This window comes from Crocuta crocuta, unplaced genomic scaffold (genome assembly GCF_008692635.1).
Source record: "Crocuta crocuta isolate KB4526 unplaced genomic scaffold, BGI_CrCroc_1.0 scaffold17, whole genome shotgun sequence".
Taxonomy (NCBI): domain Eukaryota; kingdom Metazoa; phylum Chordata; class Mammalia; order Carnivora; family Hyaenidae; genus Crocuta; species Crocuta crocuta.
The window spans coordinates 843,400-862,413 of record NW_027532041.1 but is presented as its reverse complement, the minus strand read 5'-3'; the positions used below and the strand labels follow the sequence as shown (position 1 = coordinate 862,413).

General features: G+C 38.1%; 1 long non-coding RNA gene across 1 annotated transcript in view; it reads left to right on the top strand.

Moving 5' to 3' along the window:
- Nucleotides 1-19,014, top strand: part of LOC144241724 (uncharacterized) — a 168,378-nt gene that overhangs the window by 75,244 nt on the left and 74,120 nt on the right. Inside the window, exon 7 of the long non-coding RNA XR_013338171.1 lies at nucleotides 511-775. This is a non-coding gene — a long non-coding RNA (uncharacterized LOC144241724). The remainder of the gene's footprint in view (nucleotides 1-510; nucleotides 776-19,014) is intronic.

Sequence of the window (19,014 nt, the reverse complement as noted above, 5' to 3'; positions counted from 1 at the left end):
CAAACCTACAGAGACAGCAAGTAGATTAGTGGTTGCCTCAGACTGAAAGCGGAAAAGCGGTTTGGCTGCAGGTAGGCATGAGGGATCTTTTTGGGGTGATGAAAATCTTCTAAAATGGGATTGTGGTGATGACTCTAAATTTAATTTTACTGGAAAATCATTGAATAGTACATTTAATATGAGGCAAATTTTTGGGGGGTGGACAGTGAATCTTCTGATGTGTAAATTATATATCACTAAAGCTGTTTAAAACATAAAAAATTTAAATTTAGGTAAGTTAATGATTAAAAAACAGATTAATACCAATATTGGCCATTTCTATGGCCTATAATAATGCACGTGGTAGCCCTGGCACAGAAGCAGGCCAAGGAGCCAATTTAATCACAGGCCATGCTGCATTATGTTTAGGCAGGGTGCTGGCTTTGTTTTGTCTTTTTAAATGTTGTAATGAAAATTTGCCCCACTTTCTAAGAACTTAAATTACACTCATTCTTCCTTTTTCCTTTGTAGTTGGAGAATTTGTGGCACATTGACTGAACAAAAGTCAGTCTTGTTATTGTGACTCCTGCTGGTGTGATGTGGAATTACACTCTCCTGAGAACATCGTCGACACTTAAAGACCCCTTCTTGTCAATGCCCAGAGAAAGCTGTTTCCAAGCTCTTCCTCACCAGCCATGGGGGCCTGCTGGTCTTTGCTGGGAATCTGGGAGGCAGACACAACAGCTAAACAACCTCAAGGATGGCTAGACTTCTGTCCTTTCTGGCTTACCAAAGGGTGAGTAGGTCCTTCAAGTGTTGGATGGTCACTTTAAACCAGCCCACAGATCCACTGTGGAAGCAAACCTCAAGAGCAGCAAAGCCTGTACAAAGAGGTAATTCATACACAAGAGTGGTTCTGTGGTAGTTGGTAGACCCCCAGTGGGACATATAAGTTCATACCAGCCTGAACAGAATTATGAGAAAGTTAAAATCATCACCATCATTATTAGTGATACAAAGGTGGTAGGAAAGAAGGGAGCTGTTCTGAGTTATTCTTGTTTCCCAGCATTTTGTGAGGTGTCCTATCTCTAGACCTTTGTATATACTTCTCCCTTCTGTCATGTCTCTCTTCCACCTGGGGAAATCTTTTGCCATCATCAAGATTCAACTCAAATATTCTTTCTTCCGAGAAACTTTCCCTGACTCCCTTCATTTTAGTGAAGTACACTCTCCTTTGTATGCCTTGGGGCTTGGTGCTATCCTGGTTTTTGTCTTCCTCATGCTGTGTTATAATCATGTACCTTCATGTTCCCAGCCTTACTTGAAGAATATCTTGAGGGGCTCAGTTGAACTGTTGATTCATTTCCACATCCCAAGTACATAGTACAGTGGCTGGCATGGAGAAGGCTCATAATAAATATTTCATTAGTGAACAAAGATTGAATAAAAGAAGAATGAAGAGACACCAGCCTCCAGAGTTTCCTCTCACCCTATTCCTGCATCCCCAAATTGGCCTGGGTTGCCACACCCTTTGTGGGATCTGTGCTATTTCTAGTCCATTTTTTAAAACCATTTTTATTATAGGTTAAAACATGCAACTTTGAAAATTGTCTTTCAAGTTCATGGCCTTCAACCCTAGAATTAGGTTGCAAATATGAGTCTTTGGTTGCTAGTAATGAAGAAAAGATTGAACGGGGAGAACTTTCCATGGGAAGGACATATAATAATGTTACAAAGAGCAGTCTTTATAACATTGCAAGGGAATATCAGATTTTTTTCCGAATGCTTTTCAAGGATGTTGGGTAAGAGGATGACCTTAGGCCTCACCAATTCTTTCTCTATGGTTCTACTTATTGACTTGCAAAGAGGCCACACTGCATTGCTCTTAGCCAAGATAAGCACTTAAAAAATGTATTGGTTCATGTCCTGCCTTCCATATTTGTGAACCAGGCTCATTTCATACTTTCTTCTTCTCTCTGAGCAAAGAATTTACCAAGATAAACAGATACATAGCATGACCAAAAACCTCCTGCAGTGCACCTCTTTCACAAACTTGATCTAACATACAAAACTCTTCTAGAAATATACTTGTTTTACTGTTAGTGTTCCCTGGAAAGCAGTCCTACCCCAAATTCAACACACACCCAGCTATTCTTGCAAAATTCTTATTGCCTTGTACCTGATTAGGTTTAACTGGTAGTGTTTGTTTGCATATTTCTTTGTTTTAGCATATAGGTTTTGTTGAAGCCTTCCTTAGTGCATCAATTCAGGATAAATTCACACTTCCTCCATGCCCTCACATAAAAACTTAATGCAGTGTAGACCATGTGTGTGTGACTGTTTCTTCCATGAACTTGAAGGTAGAGACTGGGTTTAGTTCTCTTCCTTATCCCTACAGCCCAGTTCTGGGCCTGATACTGAAAACATACTTGATAAATGTGACTTTTAACTTCAGCCCCTAGAAGCACAACATAACTGTATTTAGCACCTCTAGGGCCAGTGTTAGTAGAAGGATGAAAAGTTGAGGATGTTTGGGCAATATTTGAGAATTTCTGGTGGCCAGGAAGGTCTCTCAAATGAGGAAAGGCAAGGAAGCTAGTGGAAGACAATTAAATGGGGCAGAGAGACTAGGAAAGAGGAATAGAGAAAGGACCACTATGTGTCAGGCTGGGCTTGTCCTCCCTACCTGGACACATTGAGCTTCTTTGGGTTTTTCTTTGTAGTCCCACTTGCTCCAATTCTGGCCAGGAGAGTTGCAGTGCAGGATGAGTAATTGTAAGCAGGTGGAGAACAGTAACTGAGTGTAAAGTTTAGCAATTTATTTAGCCAAGAATTTTGAAGTTATGTTAAAATGTCAGGCTGCACTATAATATTTCACTGCTCAAGGAGTAGACCTTCTAAATGACTAATCATTATTCCCCTGTAAAATGCAGTATGCTCTAGTGGAAACAGCCCATGAGCAAGCCTGGTGTTCTGTTTCTCCAAGGTCTGCCAGAATTGCTGCTGGGTTGATTTGGAGGATTGGCTGGGTTGGGCTAAGGCTAAGCCAAGAGGGTTTTTTTCAAAGTAAGTGGCATTTGGGGGTAACTGCTGTGTGTTCCTAACCAACAGATGATGAAGATAAAGAGATGTGAACGTAAAGGTATGTGACCTCAAAGTTATCTAACTTTGGTCTTTTGCTGGATTCTTATTTGTCAAAATAGCCCAGAGAATGTCAACCAAAGGTCATGTTGGAAGAAAAATTACAATTTGCAAATTATTTTTTAAACTTCAGTTTTTTGAGAAGTAGGAAATAAACAGACTGCAGGTGTCTTTTTGTTTAATTGTGAAAACACTTTTAGAATATCTTAAATGCCTTCCAAAATTTGGTAGTTAATATTTAAAGTACAAATATGTAAGCAAAATAAGAAGCTTGCCTATTGGGCAAAATGCAAAATTTTGAACTCATCGTTTGAGTTCAGAGTGTACCATCTGTATCTCTGTACCCAAGCGCTTGGCATGTAGTGGGAGTTCATAAACATTTGGCGAATGAGTGGGGGAGCTAAAAACCAACTGCATTATGCAATCCTGCTCTGCTATTTCAGTTGGAAGCAGCTAGTTGGTTATGCCTAATGGGACCTCAGCATTTTGACTTCTTTTGCTATAAAAGTAGATAGAGTGAGAAGACAGGCACAACTTTAAACCACCTATTCTCAATAACAAGAAGTCTATTTTATTAGAAATGTGTGTGTGTACATGTATTTGCAGGAAAAGCTTACAATGTAACAGACCCAGGCTTCTGAACATTGACCATGTAACCTTTTGTAATCAGTGAGTCATGTACTTGTAGTCATTACAAATGGGTGAGCAGATAGCTACAAGATTCTGTAAAGCCACCGTGATTTAATTAAACCCCATAGTGGTATCATTTTGTATTTTTCTTGATTGCAAAGAAATATATTTTTGAATTATACAAAATGAAAAAGCAAGAGGAAATGAAAACTCAGAGTCAATACTATTGATATATTTTTAGAGTATTTTTAGTGCAAGGATATGTAACAGGCTTAATTTCAATTCCAGGTTGTTATTGTGATTACATAATATTACAAGAAAAAAGGAATTTTACAGAGGTAGTTAAGTTACTAATCAGTTGACCTTAAAATAAGGAGATTATGCAGGTGGGTCTAACCTAATGCTATGAACCCTTTAAAAGCAAAGTTTTCGTTCCCTGGTTGAAGAAGCAAAAGTCAGAGATTTAAAACATGAGAGGAATTCAGCATTCCAGCCAACATTGCTGGCTGAAAAATGGAGAAATCCACAAGTTGAAGAAAATGAATGATGAGGCATCTGAGTGGCTCAGTATGTTTAGCATTCAACTCTTGATTTTGGCTCAGGTCATGATCTCATGATTCGTGAGATTGAGCACTGCATTGGGCTCTGCACTGACAGCTTGCAACCTACTTGAGATTTTCTCCTTCCCTGTCTCTGCCCTACTCACACACTTTTTCTCTCTCTCTCAAAAAAAAAAAATTATATAAATAGAGAGAGGGGGAATGTGAGTGACATCTGAGAGTTGAAAATGATTCCTAGCCAACAGCCAGCAAGTGAATGGAGGCTTCAGTCCTACAACCAGAAAGAACTGAATTCTTCTTTTTTTTTTTTTTTTTACTTATTTCTGAGAGAGAGAGACAGCGTGAGCAAGGGAGGGTCAGAGAGAGAGATACAGAATCTGAAACAGGCTCAGGCTCTGAGCTGGCTGTCAGCACAGAGTCTGACGCAGGGCTCGAACCCACGAACCATGAGATCATGACGTGAGCTGAAGTCAGACCCTTAACTGACTAAGCCACCCAGGCGTCCCAAGAACTGGATTCTAACAGCATGAACTTGAAAGCAAATTCTCCTAGAGAGCCTCCAGGTTGGCCAACGTCTTGATTTCAGTCTTTGAGATCCTAAGCAGAGGACATAGCTAAAGCACAGGACATAGCTAAGGCGGATCTAAGCCAGACCCTTGTCCCACAGAAACTCTGTGATGGTAAGGATAGGTTGTTTACAGCTGCTAAGTCTGTGGTAGTTATGTCACTAATATAGATTTTCTAGTACCTGGAAGTGAGTTACTGGCCCACAATAACAAATATCTGAAGTCTGTAAGTGGCTTTGGAATCAGGCAATAGATGGAGACTGGAAGAATTTTAAGGAATATGGTAGAAGAAACCTAAAATTGCTTTGAACAGACTGTTAGCAGAAACATGGACACTGAAGATGCAGCTGGTGAAAGTTGGGAAGGAATTGAGCATTATGGTGAAAACTTAAATTGTTTCAGGGAAAACCTAAATCACTATGAACAGACTGTTATTAGAAACTTGGGCTTTAAGAACACTACTGGTGAGGACTCAGAAGGAAGTACCAAGCATATTATTGGAACTGGAGGAAGGAGGAAAATCCTTATGTGGTGGCAGAAAGCTTAGAAAAATTGTGACCTCTAGTTATGTCCAAAGCAGAATTTTGTGTGAAACTTGGATATAATAGCTAGGGAAATTTCCAAGCAAAGTGTTGAAAGAGTCAGTTTGCTTCTTCATGCTGCTTGTACTAAAATCTTAGAAAAAAGAAGTAATTTATTTTTTGTTAAGCTTTTATTTTAATTCTGGTTAGTTCACATACGTGTTATATTAGTTTCAGGTGCAGAATATAGTAATTCAACAATTCCATATATCACCTTGTGCTCATCACAACAGGTGCACTTTTTAATTGAATAAAGAAATAGTTTGAAGAAAAAAATAAATCCTGGTAAATGTAAAAGACTGGATAATTTTGAAAAGTTTCAACCATTCCGGATGGTAAAAGATTCTAAATGTCAGAAGTGGCTTCTGAAAACATAGTATAGAGGGCTGCGTGATTATTCAGCTTTTTGTCAAAACAGCAGAAAGGCCAATAGGTCAAAGTATTCAGTCATACATAAGGCTCTTCTAGGAGATTAAGGGTGTGATGTATGGCTCCAGTCAATCAAACCAGAGGGTGTCTGAGAAACTTAGGGTTATTATTCCTAAGCCATCTGAGTAGAAAACAGAGAGAAGAGACGCCTCAAAAAGATTTGTGGGTGTAACTTTTGTTTAATGGCATGAAACTGTGAAATTCATGCAAGGATAATTTAATGGATTGAATAATTCCCCCCTAAATTAATGTTTACCTAAAATCTGTGAATGTGACCTTATTTGGAAATGTGATCAAGCTAAAGTGAGATCAGGATTAGCATAGACACTAATCTAATGACTGGTGTCCTCATAAGAAGAAGAAAATTTGGACAGTATTCTCAGTGTTCTGGCAGCATTGTAAGCTAGCCCTGTGGTGTTACTTTTTGATTACATTGCATGGGAATAGGGATTTTACACATGTAATTAGAGTTACTAATCAGTTGCCCTTAAGAGAGTGAGGGTATCCAGGCAGGCCTGTCCTAATCACATACACCTTTTAAAACAAGAGATTTTTCTCTGAGTGGTTAGAGAAGCAGAAGTCAGAGATTCAAAGCATGAGAAGAATTCAATATACCATTGGTGGCTTGAAGACAGAGGGAGCCATATGCTGAAGATTGTAAGCAACCTCCAGAGTTGTCAGTGACCCCTGGCCAACAGCCCCCAGTAAGAAGATGGAGACATTAGTGCTACAGCCACAAGAACTAGATTCTGTCAACAACCTGAATGGGCTTGGAAGCAGATTCTTCCCTAGAACCTCCTCATGAGAACACAACTCAGCTAACATCTTGATTTCATTCACTCTTTGAGATCCTCTACAGAGGGCCCACCTAAAGTGTATTGGACGCCTGCCTCCTAGAAATTATGAGACATCAATTTGTGTTGTTTACAGTTATAAATTTGTGGTAATTTGTTACACAGCAATGGAAAACTAATGGAAAACTAACACACACACACATACACACACATGCTTTTCAGCAAATGAGATCACATTTTTAGTAAACCTTATCATATCAGCCTATCCAGAGGTTTATAGGACAATCTTGTAGGTCACTGATTAAGTGAATTTTCATAGTACACATACAATTCTAAAAATTTTTTAAAAGCCCATAATAAAGAGGGTTAACTCTAGGTTTAAGCTCCTTAATGCTTTATTCCTCTGGGAGCTGTGAGGAGTACATACCTGGAAAGTATGTATTCTGAGAGAGTTGAGATCTCAGACCAAACCACTTCTACAAATGATCATTGGGCACCTTGTATGCACTATTTGACATTGGGTTAGCACTGAAGATTGAATAATAAATATTTCTTGCTCTTCAGGGGCTTTATGTTGGGTGAGGGGAATAAGTAAATGTATAGGGTAATATGGTGTATTAACTATTATAATTGGGTAATACAGGAACACATATGAAGATTATTTAATCCCAACCTGAGAGTGGGTGGTGATAGGAAATTCTCCAGATCTGAGGAGCAAGGAAGTGACAACCAAATTGGCATATAGTGTTTATGCATTTACAGGTGTGCAGAAATGGGTGGTGTGTGTGTGTGTGTGTGTGTGTATTTGAGCATAGGAAATACATATATAATATATCTGAAAGTATGAGAGCATTTGATAGACGTACAAGTATTTCAGTGTATCTGGAGCTAGAATGCAAGGGGCAAGTGGCCAGAGGGAAATGAAGAGGTAAATACAGACTGCTTATAAAGGGTCTTGTATACTAATGTGAACTTTATCTTGAAAACAGTGGGAAAAATCATTTGAAGTATTAGGCATAGGATGTTACCAAGTTTTCCCTTTAGGAAAAACAGCAGTGTAGAGATGAATTACAGGGAGTAAGACCAAATTGCAGGGTGGTCAGACCAAACTCTTCCAGATTGGAGGTATCTGAACTGACTGATGGTGGGAATGAAGAGGAGTGCATGGCCTTGAGAGATAATAGAGACTAAATGATCACCATGTGTTTGCTTGGACCTGGGCTATGAAGAAGGGGAAGAACAAAGTTTCATGTTCAGGTTTCTGACTTTTGAGATTAGGTGACTGACTGCATCAGCCAACAAGTTGGGAAGCCAGAGGAGGAGCAGTATGGAGGAGGTGATGAGCTCAGTTTTGGACATGCTGAGTTTGAAGAGTATGTGAGGTAGCCAAAGGGAAATGTCAAGTAGGAACTTGCTTATATTGTTCCACAGGACACAGGAGACAAATCCCAGCTGGATAGAGGTTTGGAAAGGTGGGTGCAATGAAATTAGCATTGGGGAAGGGAGTTGGAATTGTTGGCGAGAGAATGGCTAAAGTGATAAAAAGCTATACTATTTTTCTGTAAAACCAGGATTATAATTTATCTGTAGTAATACATTAGGAAATAGGCTGGAGGCTTGGCAACTCTGACACATAAATGTATAGACATTATAAGAGCAAAGGATACAGATATTTGTAAGCAAATGATTTTCAGATATCTCACCCAAGATCGGGGAGGTGAATGTGGCTTCTCATGTTTCCTTAGTTCTTCATAAAACAACTGCCTACATTGGTGGTGACCGTGTTTCACTTAACCAGGATGAGGTCCTGCCAGGTTGCAGGAAGCCTTGAGTAGGGGCTTACCCCTCTTATTTTCTAAAATATGTCACACCCAGAATCCAGTATAATTACCTTATAAGGCTCAGGAAACCTTTGTTAGCAAGCCTGTATTTAATTGAATAGTTTCCAGGTACAGTTCCTCACTAAGCCACCAGTGCCATTGTGCTATGTTGTCCTAGGTTTTAGAAAGATGGCGAGGCCTCTAATGTGTACAGTTGCATTGTAATAATGAGCAGTGTCTACATATTCAGTTCAAGAACTAGAAAGGGCTTAGCATGGAAGGCTTGACTGAGGCCCTCAACACCTACTTCACAGATAGCCCTGAAACTTAAATGATGGAAGGCAAGGAAATGCTTAAGACTCAAAATAGTCGCTACTCTTGTGAATTGATCTTACTTACTTATTGCTATTACTACTGCTGTGGCAACTATTCTTGCAAAGGAAGTGAAGACAAGAGAGGGCTGTCACTGGAAGAAAGGAGGGTATGTGGAAGTCATGACGAGGTTGAATAATAGAATGGTAGTAACTGAATGAGAGAGGCAGAAGTTTTCAATGAGCCGAGTGTTTGAATTCAAGCTTTACAAGAGGGAGTAGTTCTAAATAATGATAGGACTATAGCAATCTCAGGTGGATGTAGGAGTATGAGATGTGAGATGAGGGGTGGGAGAGGGAGATGTGAGATGAAGGTCATTAGCACTAAGGAAGTCAAAGAAGTCAGGGCCTGGGGAGTCTGGTAGGTCATCCATGGGATTGTGACGGTGTGACTTGGATTAGAGGAGAAAAGTGTAAGTGCTAACATCTTTGATATAAGAAGGAAATACCTGAGCTATATTGGTAGGATCCCCATGCCTGACAGTGTTTCTGGATCATGTGGTTTTAGCAGAGCTATTATGCACACTACTTACACCCTTGGCAGAGTTCTTTCTATCCTCTAACTTCAGGACGTGACTTAATTGGGCCAGTTTCCAGAGAGCTGCTGCGATAGTGTAGGGCCTGAGCTGGCTGGCTGGAACACATCCGATGTGCTGCACCCATTCTTCCAGTCCTGTCAAACTGCCCTGCTTCCAGGAAGAAAGACCCCTTAGAGCTACTTGCCTGAACATCACGAGATCTGTTCTCATTCTAATTTAGAATGCAGGGGCTTGTGTGATGACTCATACATTTGAAAAGCCCAAATTAAGTAGTGGTGATCTCAACCATGATTCACTGATGAAAACTGGAAAGTGATTCATCTCCTTTATGTGCTTGTCCTTGGGAGTCACAAGCCTTAGAGGTCTTTCTTCTGGAGAACACACCGCACTCAAGGAAAGACACTGGGCCCTCCTGTGGTGTTATTTTAGTAATGACGTGGAGTCATTCACTACATTTTCTTACAAGGCCATTTGTTTTGGTTCATTTTATTCCCATCTCTAATCTGTAAGATGTTCTTGAGCTGTAGTGACTCATTGCTAATAAATTAGGGAAGGTAATGATGCTTTCAGGCCAAAGGTGGGGGGTCCATTTAGTAAAGCACTGGTGTAGAGTCATGACTCGGAAATGTGAAGAGACCATTGTATCTTTCACATTATCTATTTGTTATCAAGGGGTAACTTTTTTTTTTCTTAGAAGAATAACTAGGCTTAAATAAATTTATAAGATCTTAAGAGAAGATACTAATAAAATACTTAAAAGTAAAAATGACTTCTATTATAACAAATAAACCAAGAGATTAATCACTCTTGTATACCATAAAATAGCATTGGGTATTAAAGTTAATACCCAAAAGATCCATCTGAAAAAGAAAAGACCATATAATTTGACCACGGTAAATAATTATTTGTGCACCTACTATGTGCCCAGTTACTCTGCTGACTAAGATTATGTAGGAATTCTTCCTGTGTGCTTCATCAGCACCTTGTACTAACACTGTGGCTTTTGTAACTCCTCAATTCCAGTGACATCTGATATACCTGTGATTTCCACCCAGGTCCATGAATGCTTATAGCTAACATTTATACTGGATTATTTTGTGCCAGGCACTGGGTCTAAGTGTTAAATATGTATTAACTTATTACATCTTTGCAGCAACCCTAGGAAGTAGGTACTTATTATTATTCCTATTTTTATATACAAATAAACAGAGACCTCAAATTGTTGCCTGTGGTCACCCAATAAGATTGGGGGAGCAAGGGTTCAAACCCAGGTAGAATCACTGGAGTCCATGTTCTTCATCACCCTCCTCTGTGCCTCTTTTTAAGTCTCTTTCTTGCCCATTGTCACATCCTTAGGTGTACTGGGTGACATGTCTGGCCACTCAGTTTCATGTTTGCCACACTTTGGACTATTCTTTACACAGCTACCAGAATAATATTTTAAAACTATTAGATCAAGTTACTATCTTCATCAAAACCCCAAGTGACTCCCCATCTCACTTAGAATAAAATCCACACTCCTACAGGGTCCTACGTAATCTGGCTACTGCCTACACAGCCTCATGTTTACCATTTCCAGCCGTGCTCACTCTCTTCCACCTACATCGTTCTTTTTGCTGCCCCTAGAATACAGCGATACCTTCCTGCCTCAGGAGCTGGAACATTGCTCTTCTCTCTGCCATTGAGATTGTTTAACTGGCTTTTTTTCCCTTCATTGATATGTCTTCTCAAGTATCATCTTCTTGAAGGGGCTTTTTACAACCCCCTCCCCCCATCTATTACAGCCCACCCCCACTGTCAGTCACTGACTTGCCCTTATCCCACTTTATAGTACTTAATCATTAGCTGAATTTTTTAATGTGCCCTTTTTTTTTTTTAAGTTTATTTATTTATTTTGAGAAAGAGAGAGAGCGAGCAAGTGAGCATAGAGACAGGGGCAGAGAGGAGACAGAAAATCCCAAGCAGGCTCTGTGCTGACTGCATGGAGCCCAACACAGGGCTCAAACTAACAAACCATGAGATCATGACCTGAGCTGAAATTATGAATGGAATACTTAACTGACTGAGCCACCCAGGCGCCCCTCATTAGCTGAAATTTTACATGACAATGCCACCTTCATGATCATAGGCAATTTACTGTGTTGTTCACTATTATACCTTAAGCACTGAGAACAAGTGCTTGGTTCCTAGTAGGCACTCAATAAATATTTGTTGAATGAATACTTACCTAGTAATTGGTATGAATTTTTTTGAATGAGTGAATAAATACCTACAGTCTTGTAGATGAAACACAGATAATTTTAATACAATGTGAAAATGTTTATGAGTGCATAGATAAGGGATTCCTAAGTATTTCTGGAGAGAATGGACTGAGATAAGTCTTGACAAAATAGTAGGAGTTACTTAGCTTAGAATGGGTGGAAAGGGCCTTCCAGGGAAAGGAAAAAAGATGCAAAGATTTGAAAGTGTGAAATAAATACTATGTATAGGGAATTACAAGTAGTTGGTGTCTTAATACTAGAGCAATAAATTATAAGGTATGAAGAAACAGAAATGATCCTGGAAATATAAACAGGGGCTACTTCATCTTTCTTCAACATTGAAATAAAAATGTAAAAAGTTACAATCAACCAGGACATTTGGGTGGCTAAGTCACTTAAGAATCTAACTCTTGATCTAAGCTGAGGTTTTGATCTCAGGGTCATGAGTTCAAGCCCTGTGTTGGGCTCCATGCTGGGCGTGAGGCATGGTTACAAAACAAAACAAAAGAAGACAAAACAAACCCCTATAATCAATGAAACAAAGTCATTTTGTACTTACAAATTAATGGAATGTATCAATTAAAAAGTTATCACTAGTTCTCATTCATCTTTTTTTTTAAACTATTTTTTTTAACCTAGATACTCAGAGTTATGTAAAGAAAGGAAAAGGGCCTCCTAATATACAAGGGTAATAATCACAAGCTGTGAGTGAAGAAGCAACTCAGGTCACTCCTGGATAATGAAGACTTTCTGGAGCGACACCTTGAGCAAGCTCTGACTTACCCTAGGTCTCTGTCCAGAATGCAGGCATTTTGATGGGTGAAATGGGGGCTGTCTCTCTCCCCCATTCTTATTTCACTGAGAAAAGCAAAGCAAGTTCTTTATTTATTTTTTTTGTTGATTTCTCCCACTAGAATTTAAGCTTCTTGAGGGCAGGGACTTTACATATCTTGTTTATTGCTGCATCCCCACCACCTAGAACTAAATGAACATTTGTTGAATGATATGGATATCCAAATGGAGACAGGTAGTTGGCATTTGCATATATGGGTCCAGAGACTAGAAGATAAATAAAAATTATTTATGTTGAGATAGTCCCTAACATTGCCAGTAGTTTTGTGGATTAATTTTATATATGGACCTTGTAATTACCCATAAAGGAGGCAGAAATTAAAACAAGGAAGACTTAAGCCAAATGTTGAAGGGCTCAGTGAATGAGGCAGAGTAGTAGCTAGGATGTCTGTAAATGATAGCAATAATTGGGATAGAGAGTAGTATAGACAGGTATCAAAATGGTAAGTGATTTAGCCTGAACATGGAAAAATAATCTTTTTTTTAAGTTTATTTATTATTTGAGAGAGTGTGCATGTACAAGCGGGGGAGGGGCAGAGAGAGAGGGAGAGAGAGAATCCCAAACAAGCTCTTCACTTTTAACCCGCTGTCAGCCTGGAGCCCAGTGGAGGCCTTGACCTCTTGAACTCTGAGATCATGACCTGAGCTGAAATCAAGAGTTGGATGCTTAACCACTGAGCACCCAGGAGCCTCTGGAAAAATAATGACCTATAAAAGGATATAGAAGAACCATCCTTCCCCCTACCCTCATGTGCTACCTGGACTCTGTGGTACTTGGAATTTGAAAAAATAGCCTTGGGGGGGCTGAGGGGAAGACAAATTCTTTTGGGGATTCCAAGTTTCTGGTAAGACAAGGAAGGCAGAGGAACATTGTATAATAGATTGGGGATATGAAAAGGATTGTTCGAGGAACTCAAGAGATCTCTAGAGCCCTGAGCAGTAGGACAGCTATGGGAAGAAGAATCACAAGTGAAGAAGGAGTATAGGATAGTATGGAAAAGGCAGCATGTAAGGGAACAGTGGATTAAAGAAGCTTGCATTTTTGCTAATTACCAAAGACAGCAGAGATGAGGGGCACAGTTACATACTGTTCTTGAGGACTTATTCTTAATCTGCAACTATCTACCACAATGTTAATTCATTCTACAGGTATTCACTGAGAATTTTCCAGTCATGCTGTAGTCAATGTGAATACACAGGAGAGTAAAATGGCTCTGGCCCTTTTTCTGGTGTATGCTATAGTCTAGCAGCACAGATGGATTTAAACATAGATAATTATATAATTGCAAATGTAATAGACCCAATGAAGAATATATGTATAGTACAGTGAGAATTTATAATTAAGAAACCTACCTTAATCTAGAGATTCAGGGAAATCTATTCTTAAAAGATGAGCAATAATAAATCAGATTATAAGGGTAGACAAGGGCAAAGCCTTTGAGACAAGAAGGGGGATGCCTGGCACTGTATTATATAGATAGTTTCTCCAAAATGTAGCACTAGGTAAAGCATTAGTACTCTGTTATGTATTGTAACATGGAAAAGTGTTTTGTGTCATGTATGGCATTAGGTTAAGTCCCTAGTGCAAACATTTAAAGTGATTTCAAGTACTGTTGTCATTTATACATTTTCAATAGTTTGGCTTTAACATTTTCCTTCAACACCATAGGTCTGTCTTTCTGACTGATATCGAAAATTGAAAGAATTATTTAGCTTTTAATTGAGTTTAATCATCAATCTACTGCCTGAAAAATATTGTAGAAAACACAAGGATAGTCAATGAGCTCAATGAAGTTACAATGTTATTAAGAATGCAACATACAAAACTAATAAAAGAAGATTGATAATACAATATAATAGATGTTATAAAACAGTAACATCTGTATAAATGATAGGTATAAACAAGTGGTACTCTGGAGTTATAGGATGGTGATAATACTGTCTCCTGGAATTGTCTGAGAATGCTTTATAATGGATTTGGAGCTGAGATAGCCTTTGAAATATCTCTGAAGAGGGTCCATAGCTAGATATTTTGATTTTGAAGTAAACTTCTTTTCTTTTAAATTTTTATTTATTTTCGAGAGAGAGAGAGAGAAAGAGAGAGAGAGAGAGAAAGAGAGAGAGAGAGAGAGAGAGAGAGAGAATGGGCAGGGGAGGGGCAGAGAGAGAGGGAGACAGAGGATCCCAAGCAAGCTCTGCACTGAGAGTAGAGAGTCTGACTTGGGATTCAAACCCACTATCCATGAGATCATGGCCTAAGATGAAGTCAGATGTTCAACTCACTGAGCCACCTGGGCACCTCTAAAGTAAACTTCTTAGAGTTTGTATTAGTTAGGATCATTTCATTTGCAAAAACAAACAAAAACAAGAAAAATAACCCAAAATGGCTTAAATGAGAAAGAAAATATATTGACTCACAGAGTTAAAAATTCCACTAGTAATGTAGACAGCAAGCATTTGATGAAGGACCTGGCTATATTTCTCTTCTATCTTGGCTTTAATCTTTGTTCTTAGGCTGTTCATCTGGATGGTTGCTAGATGACCATTGTCTGTAACAAGGACTACATGGCTCTTTTTCACATCAGAACGAGAGAGCAAGTCTCTTACAGAAGGGTGCTGAGCTTTGCTCTAAGAAAATCATTTTATATCACAGCACTATGGCCACAGAGATATTATCATTATTATTATTACTATTATTGTTGTTGTTATTATCATCATCATTAATGATGATACATTACATCCAGTATGAGGCTACACACCCAGTGTGAGGTTTGAACTCACAGCCTGAGATCAAGAGTCAGATGCTTTATTGACTGAGCCACCCAGAATACCAGCCATGGAGATATTCTATAACTGGTTGTCTCAGATTTGGGTTGCATCCTTATTCCTGTACTAAACAGCAAGGCAAGGAGGATTAAAAATTATGTTTTAAAAATTACTGAAGCTAGTTGACTATGTGACAATTAAGTTCATTTCAAAATGACCTATAATTTCAAGCAGTAGCAATCTACAAACCAGTAATTTTGGACCTTGGCTATTTGTCCAGGCCTTTGCTACTTTTGTTATTTTCAGATTTAGTTCTATCCAATAGACATGTATTTATTGTCCACCATGGCATTCTGCTAGGTGCTGGAGGATATGATATCAAGATGAAACAGCTTTTATCCCTACCTAAAAGAAGTGTATAGTATGGGTAGTGGAATGCAAGTAATGTAAGAGTAATGATCATGGGAAGCAGAGAGTGCTGTGGGAGCAAAGAGCGGAGCCACCCAGGTCAGGCGCTGGAGTATTCTCAGAAGAAGGACCTAGGACAGAAATAAAAAGTTAGAGTATGTGTAATAGATTTTCCTGCTCATCATTAGTGTGGCTTTCTAAATGTTTATCACCGGGAAGTTGATAAAGAATTTGAACTCCTGATATATTCAACTATATGGATGAATTTTGAAAGAAATCAGACATAAAAGAATACTAACTACATGATTTCTTTTACATGAAATTCAAGAATAGGTGAAACTAATCTGTGATTTCAGGAATTACCATATCTTAATGCTGGTGGTAATTACATGATATTATACATGTGTAAAAATCAGTAAACTGCATAGGAATATTAATACACTTTATATGCTTTAGAGCATATATGTTATATCTCCATGGAAAATAAAATTAAAGTAAAAGAAAAAAAGAAAACAAATTTTACTAGATAGTGCATGACTATCCACCAAAATATTGTACAAGTATATACCCCATCAATAGTAAAGAAGGGTGCAAAGTTCTTCCCATCTTCACCAACACTGGATATTTTTAGTTCTTTTATTTCCCAAACTTTCAAGTGAAGAGCAGCCTGCTTGGGACTCTCTTTCTCCCTCTTTTTCTGCCCCTCTCCTGCTCACATACCCACTCTGTCTCTCTCAAAATAAATAAATAAACATTAAAAAACCTGGTCCTTCCTCATAATGCTCAGATTATAAATGCTCAGTCTCCACAAGAATAGCCTTTCAAAACTTGATACCTGAAAAAAAAAAAAAAACTTGATACCTGGTGTCAACTTATTTTAATGAAGGGTATACCTATTTATAATTCTTCCAGAAATATAGAAGAGGACCAGTTTCACTACATCCTTGCCAGGACTGGGTATTATCATGTTTCAAGAAGTTTTAATTTACTCTTTTGTAAGATGAAATCTTCAGACCTTGACCTAGAAGATAATATGACAATATAATCTTAAGGCCAGAAAAATAATGTATTTTGTTTGTTTCTCTCATTTACCTTAGCAGTGGTTTTTAGATTTTGCGGAGCAGGAGCTGCTTTCATTTTTAGCCTGACTGAGGAATGTAGAATTGTAAACAAAATTGTTCCTAGCAGGGCCAGCTTTAGTAATAGCCGCTACAAAAGAAGATAACTCTCTTTGGAAGTATTGGGAGGAACCATTCTGCATTCTTGGTAAGAAAGATGAAAAACAAATTAGTTTTTTTCAAAAGATGGTATTCAAAACACCAGGGTAAAACTGCAGGCTATTCTTGTGGAGACTGAGCAATTATAGTCTGAGCATTATGGAGAAGGATCAGGTTTTTAAAAAAAATATTTATTTATTTATTCTGAGAGAGAGAGAGAGAGAGAGAGCGAGCATGTGAGTGGGCGAAGGGCAGAGAAAGGGGGAGAAGGAGGATCCCAAGCAGGCTCTGTGCTGTTAGTCCAGAGCCCTAGGTGAGGCTGGGTCCCAGAAGCTGTGAGATCATGACCTGAGCCAAAATCAAGAGTTGGACACTCAACCAACTGAGTTACCCAGGTGCCCTGAAGGATCAGTTTTTTGATCAATTCTTTCTGAGCATTATGTAATGACCATAACTTGGGTGATCACCCTGGTTTAGGGATGAGCATCTCAAACAAGATCCAGAAGATTGAAATCATACAAAGATCAGACCAGTGGTCTAAGTAGTCATCCCAAGATGTTAGAAAAATACCGACAAACTGAAAACACAATAAGCTAGAGAAAGAAAATAAATAATAAAAGCAGAAAAAACTGAAATGGAAAACAAATATATAATAAAAAATCAATAAAGTAAAAAAATTGTCTCTTTGTAAAAAGAATGTTGATAAGTATCATATAATTATCAAGACAAAAAGTGAGAAGCTATAAAAAATGAAAAGGAATGAAAAAGAGGATATTAAAAAGATCACAGAGGTGTATTATGAACAAATTCATGTCAGCAAATTTGAAAACTTAAATAAAATAGACAAACTTCTAGGAAAATAAAACTTACCAAAAGTAATGAAAGAAATAAAAAATCAAGTAATTCTATAAATGGTAAAAGAAAATTTTAACCTTTCTAGAGAGGAAACTTAAATAGCATCACCAATGAATTGTAAAGGAAGAAATAATGTATGTCACACAAGCTTTTCTAGAATCTGCAGGAAAAAAAGAACACTTCCCAACTTTTCTGAGGTGTAATTTGTATAACTTTAATAACAAAACACTGACAAGAGCTTGATAAACAAATAAACAAAAGCCCCTTAAACCAATCTTTTCTTTGAATTTAGATATAAAAATCCTAAATAAAATATTGGGACACCAAATCCGGGAATTTATAAAACGAATAATAAAACCAACCGACTTGGGTTTATTTCCAATAATACAAATTTAGAAAATCAACGGAATTCATCATACCCACATAATCTAGAAGATACATCATAGGTTGATAGACACAGAAAAATCATTTGATAATAGTCAACATCCTCAATCTGATAAAGAGTATTTACCAAAACAAACAAACAAAAATCCTGTTGAAGGCCATAACTCTGAGATTATAAATAAGAATGTTTCACGTCATTACTTTAGCCTTATACCGGTGGTTCTACCCAGCATAATAAAGCAAGAAAAAAAAAAAAGATTGGAAAGGAAGAAATAGGTTATTTTTAAAAAGTATTTTAAAGCAGTTTACTAAGTTATTTGAAATAAGGAATAATTAAAATTGAAAGAAATACAAAGAAGATGGCAGAGAAATAGGGAAGGGACATAAAATAGAACCAGCAATGAGTCCATAAAAGACATTTACCACAGCATCTTAAATATTTCCAATCACTGAGATACAAATCTGATTCTAACCTTTCTAACAACCAGCAGCAAAAGGAATTTAAATCAAATTTACAAGTCACATAAGTTAAAAATAGTACAGTTGTGCAGCACCTGGGTGGCTCAGTCGGTTAAGCATCCAGCTTCAACTCAGGTCATGATTTTACAGTTTGAGCCCTGGGCTGGGCTCTGTACTGACACCTCAGAGCCTGAAGCCTGCTTCAGATTCTGTGTTTTCCTTTCCGTCTGTCCCTCCCCTGCTTGTTCTCTCTCTCTCTCTGTCTCTCAAAAAATTAATAAACATTAAAAAAAAATAGTCCAGCTGTTCAAGAGAGAAACAATTCTTTTATTTATTTTTTAAAATCTTTTTTAATGTTTATTTATTTTTGAGAGAGAGAGCATGAGTTGGGGGGGGGGGGGC